The sequence below is a fragment of the Schistocerca serialis genome, chromosome 5 (genome assembly GCF_023864345.2).
Source record: "Schistocerca serialis cubense isolate TAMUIC-IGC-003099 chromosome 5, iqSchSeri2.2, whole genome shotgun sequence".
Classification (NCBI taxonomy): Eukaryota; Metazoa; Arthropoda; class Insecta; order Orthoptera; family Acrididae; genus Schistocerca; species Schistocerca serialis.
In genome coordinates this window covers 245,274,433-245,279,907 of record NC_064642.1, presented here as the reverse complement: position 1 = coordinate 245,279,907, position 5,475 = coordinate 245,274,433, and the positions used below count along the sequence as shown (strand labels likewise).

At 37.7% G+C, this 5,475-nt stretch overlaps 1 pseudogene; it reads right to left on the bottom strand.

Moving 5' to 3' along the window:
* Window positions 1-550: 550 nt before the first annotated feature.
* LOC126482997 (5S ribosomal RNA) lies at window positions 551-668 on the bottom strand (annotated as a pseudogene).
* Between the last annotated feature and the right edge of the window lie 4,807 nt (window positions 669-5,475).

Here is a 5,475-nt window from a genome sequence, read left to right as displayed (position 1 = left end):
GATGTTCAACTCGAGATGATCTCATGTCCGAACAGAAAAGAATCCCATAGCTAAGAAATGAGTGCACATACACATGGTATATCACCACAAGGTATTGGCTGTTACAAACTGTTGCTAAAACCCTAAAAATAGAACATGTTTTACGCCATCTGTGTAGGAACAGATACAGTATGCACAGCAGTTCTGTCGATATTTGACCCCCCTACTATACTTAAACATCATGAACATCTTTAACTGATGTGATAATTCTTCATATAGCAGAACAGGACTTGACTCACAATGTCCTGTTACACTACATATCCCTGCACTCAAGCTAAAGATGTTGCTTTATCATTTTATTTTATGAGATACATGCACTCCATCTTCAGGCCAGAAGTGGCCCATCGGGACCATCCGACCGCCGTTTCATCCTCAGCCGAGGATGCAGATAGGAGGGGCGTGTGGTCAGCACACTGCTCTCCCGGTGATGGTTTTCTGTGACCGGAGCCGCTACTATTTGGTCGAGTAGCTCCTCAATTGGCTCCATGAGGCTGAGTGCAACCCCGAAAAATGGCAACAGCACATGGTGGCCCGGATGGTGACCCATCCAAGTGCCGGCCACGCCCGACAGTGCTTAACTTCGATGATTTGATGGGAACTGGTGTATCCACTGCAGCAAGGCCGTTGCCTTATGAGATACAATTTAGACAAATTTCATGGCACATAACTGCCTCCTTATTAAATTTCCTTTTGAATTCATTTTATTCCTTATTACATTATTATGTATATTAGTATATTTTCTTATATCTGAGTTCCAGGTTGTTACTTGGTACCCATTGCACATAATTGTTGCATTACTTTGTTACATCATTAATAAGTGTTCTTAAATAGTATAACATACAAATTCACTTGAATGATTGATTCTACCAGTACACATTGAGTGGTTGGTACCCTCATAGATAAAAAAACTTTACACAGTGTTCTCTTACAGCAGGCTTCATGTTTCCTTTTATTAACGTATAACATACAATGGTTCTTTATATTTAAGAACAAGAACATTAATTCTGTTTCGTATTTCATCAACAACAGGGTACATCTCGAACTTTCAAGTTACAACTGGAGATATATATATCTCCTTAATTACCTTTTCTATTTGTGTATGACATCACCTATTTTATATAAGCAGTTGTCCTACTAACTTCTACTTAAATTCTTCTTTATTGTATCATAGCTGAACCACTCCAGTTTTGGGTAAGTACTGCACAACTTATTTGCACATGAAAGTGACCCACCCTCAATCATTTTATAAAAGTGGTACAGATCATTTCTCTTCTGAATGGACCTGACCTACAGTATAGATCAGTCACTCCATGACCTGTCTATCAATATAATATCCAATCCATCATGAATCCACATTCTTTGTATGCCTTACTTTTGTCAGACAGTACTGGGCAGCATCTTTAACAACCTTATTGTCCAGGAACAAAGAGCTTCATTAATACTTTTCCTCGAATTTTACTCTGTTATGACTTCAACACATTCTTTCTTCTCTCTCTACATATTCTTTGTCCACATAAGTGTTATCGACATGCATTGATAATACTTCCTATTTTAACCCACCAGATTCTTTTTACATAATTTATATGGGTCATTTAGCGCATTATACATTACTTCATTGATGTATCAACTATGCTCCTTGAAAATGTGATACAACTAATTTGTGTCATTTATCAATAAATTTGATTGGAATGCTTTTATCTGAATATCTTTTCTGGATTGATTCTGAACTTTGTCAACACTCAGTTCCACTAATACAGTTACACTATTGAGTATGCATATTTTATTTGAATAACATATTTCTGTATTTATGGGTGAACTTGGTTTAAAAGGTACTTCTAACTTATAGTCCTCCAGACTGCATCTTAGAGTTATATTGGAAATGGCAAGTATTACGTGATGTTTCAGTAAGCAATTTAAAGCTATCGGTACTTGTATAGAGTCTGGATGACAGAAAGAGGCCCAATTTGTATTGGGATTATTGTTTCTTGTTTCATTAGTTTACTTTTATTTCCAACTATTCCGACTATATAAACTACAGTTACAGGTAAAATTTCCTTCGTTTTGCATCTGTAGAAATTGCTTTGGATATTAATGAAATTTCCGTACCACAGTCAACATATATCTCTACATTAGTCCCACACAAAACTCCAAATACTAGAGGTTTAAACATTTCCTCATCCTTATGGAGCTCCTCCTCTAACAATCATTTCCTGGTAGATGTTTGTCTGCTGAAAGCTACATAGGGCTCAAATGGTTTAAATGGCTCTAAGCACTATGGGACTTAATATCTGATGTCATCAGTTCCCTAGGCTTAGAGCTACTTAAACCTAACTAACCTAAGTACATCACACACATCCATGCCCTAGGCAGGATTTGAACCTGCAACCATAGCAGCAGCGTGGTTCTGGACGGAAGCACCTAGAACCGTTCTGCCACAATGGCCAGCTACATAGGGCCACATAGTGGTTGGTCACATCCTGGATCTTGCCCATTGAGCCCAGGATTCTATCTGTTTTCTGTGATAATCACTGGATAGCTGTTTTGCATCATAACTTGGTTATTATTTGTAACTCTACATGTGGCGCACTAGCCTGCATCGTCGGGTTACTTTGAGCTACAGACACTTGAGACTTAATCTGGTTGTTTTCATTTGATTTTATTTTGCTAGTGTTGTTACCGTGTAACCTGCAGTACTTATTTTCCTTATTTTTATCAAATGTACCTAAGATTTGAAATGATTTACCAGTTCTGTTATTACTGTTTCTCACCTGGTCTTGTTGCATTTTATTCTTCTCTGTATTTAATGTGTCTAGCACTTGGATAAACGATAGTAGATCTCCTATGTTCGACGATCCTCTACACCATATTTCTTTCCTTACATAATGTGGTAGCCTTTGTATCAACACTTTAACTAAATGAGTTCCATCTAATACATCTTCTAAATACTTCGCTTTAGTTAAATGCCATTCGATATACTTCTTGTAATTACTCTATGAACTATTGTAGTACTTTGGAGATAAAAGCTGTAAATTAGCTTCTCTTGGCCATGGGAAGACCAGTATTTCCTCTTAAACTTCTCCTGGAAATCCTCCCATATTTTAAAATCTTCAGAATGAGCATTATCCCATTCTGCTGTATTTCTGGAAAAATATCTTCACGAGAAATCTATCTTCTTCTGGTCACTCCACTTACTGGGTAATGATTTATTAAATACAGGTACTCTTATGAAATAGATTGGGTGAACTTCCCACAGCAGCTTAAAATTGGGTAACTGGTTCGCAAGCTTAAGCTGCTGCTCAATTGCAAATCTTCTACCAGACCCACAGGTAAACCTCCACCATTGTTGTTTGTTTTTTTTTTTTTTGCAAGCTATTTTGTGTGTTTGTAACTGCACTCCAAAGTTTTGTAATTCTTCTTCGCAATGTGTAGTATTACCTTCCAAGGTGGTTGAGCTATTCTGTAAACTGATGGCGTCTCTTACAAAATGTTGAAGTTTGCTTTTTAAAGAATTCCTGATTGAAGAGCTTGTTATGCTCTAAAGAGTTTACCTGTATATTGGTATAGGAAATCTCAAGTTGTACTTTGTTGACCTTATCTGTAACATTACGAAAAGCCTACTTAAACTCCATATTTACTACCTGATGTACTTTATCAGGTAAGATTTCTGAGAGACTGTTAACCTTTGTGTCAATATCTGTTGACTTTGTTGCCTGCTCTGTTATTTGAGCTGTGAATTCCTCTTTTACCGCTTCAGTTACCCTACTACTAATAGTATCATGTATAATACCCTGTTTTGCTTTCAACGTAGCATCTTCAGTGTCTTCTATTGTAATATTTATGGTATTCAATTTGTGTGTTAACGTTTTAATATGTTCCTCCAAGCTCAGAAAGTCGAAGATAACGTTTCAAAATTTGTGCTCAAATTGTCTACTAGTATTTAAAGGGGCAAACAATTTTTTGTTATTGTCATTATTGTATTTCCATTTATCATTTAAATCTGCTGTTGTGTGAGTACTAGTTTCTTCTCAATTTTCATTAATGCTTTCCATTAACTGTTTAATATTATCAGCTAGTTTTTGCTTTAACAACTTAAGAATATCACCTCTTTCTGTTTCCGAAACCACGCTTCGTGTCACAATAGGCATTAAGTCGTAACTAAATGTACAATATATATATACGTTGTAATTATTCACCGTAAATGACTTTGCGTATAGGTTTTCTTTTTCTGTCCTGTAGATGAAGAACACACAATATAACACGCACACACACACGCGCACACACACATACACACACACGCACACACACACACACACACACACACACACACACTATGATAAAATTCACTGCTCACCGCGTGTGGTATCTCGTCGAGTGGTGGCTGCTTCTAACAGCTGAACGCGGTGTGCCGTCGGTGCTGGTAGACTGCAATTAAGGCGGCTATGTGCCGTCCGCGGTCGCATATTGCCTCGAGTTGTGTTCAGATGTTCCTGCAGCGTGCTGCGGGAACGACGATTTCGATGTCTCTCAGATAAGATCTCCATCGAAATTCTTCTTAGCCCATAATCTGAATGGGATTCATCCCTTTTTAGTGTCGGATGACACCATAATATTGCTGATATTGATTAGAAATTTCAATTTAAATTCGCTACTAACAGCATAGATCTGTGTCGTTTGTTTTCTTGTTGCCTGTAGCAATTCTATTTTCTTGATATATGTGCTCTTTGTTTATTTGGAAAATTCTAAGTCGCTAACGGTCTTCTTTTGCAGTTTTTCTCCGGGAATACTGTCGCTATATACGGTGACAAACAAATAAAATATCCATTTGGGTTTTGATCGTTTTAGCCACTCGTTTCCAGATGTTTATTACTTAACTGCATTTGCAATTCAGTCCGTTAACATGACGTTAACGCATTCTTTCTCTGTGAGAACTCAAACAAGAGCGCCGCCGATCTGGCAGTAACACAAAAGCTTTCTTACATTACAATCTATAAAACAGCATTTCTTTTTCTCCTACGAGATTCCGTAATCGCGTTTATTCTGTGCGCATCTTCTGAGTCCATGGACTGCATACTAGACGCCCAGCAAGAAGTCAGTATTCTCCTGGCTCCCATGCACTGCGGCTTCATGTTTCCTCGTACGTCGTACGCCGCCTCTGTAGGAATAGAGAGGGTAAGCACGGTAGTACTGTCGATATTTCACCACCTACTTTACTTACATATCGCGAACATCTTTTGCTGACACGGCAATTCTTCATACAGCAGAACAGAACGATATCAAAAGCCTTGGATAACTCTAAGAATATATCTGTAACACAGTCATCCTTGTCAAGAGCTCAAAACACAAATTTTGTGAATTCTGTAATGGGAAATAGCGTACTTATTCTGCTTGCAAAACGAGACTGCACTTTGTTAAAAAGTGGTGTTTGTTCCTGTTACT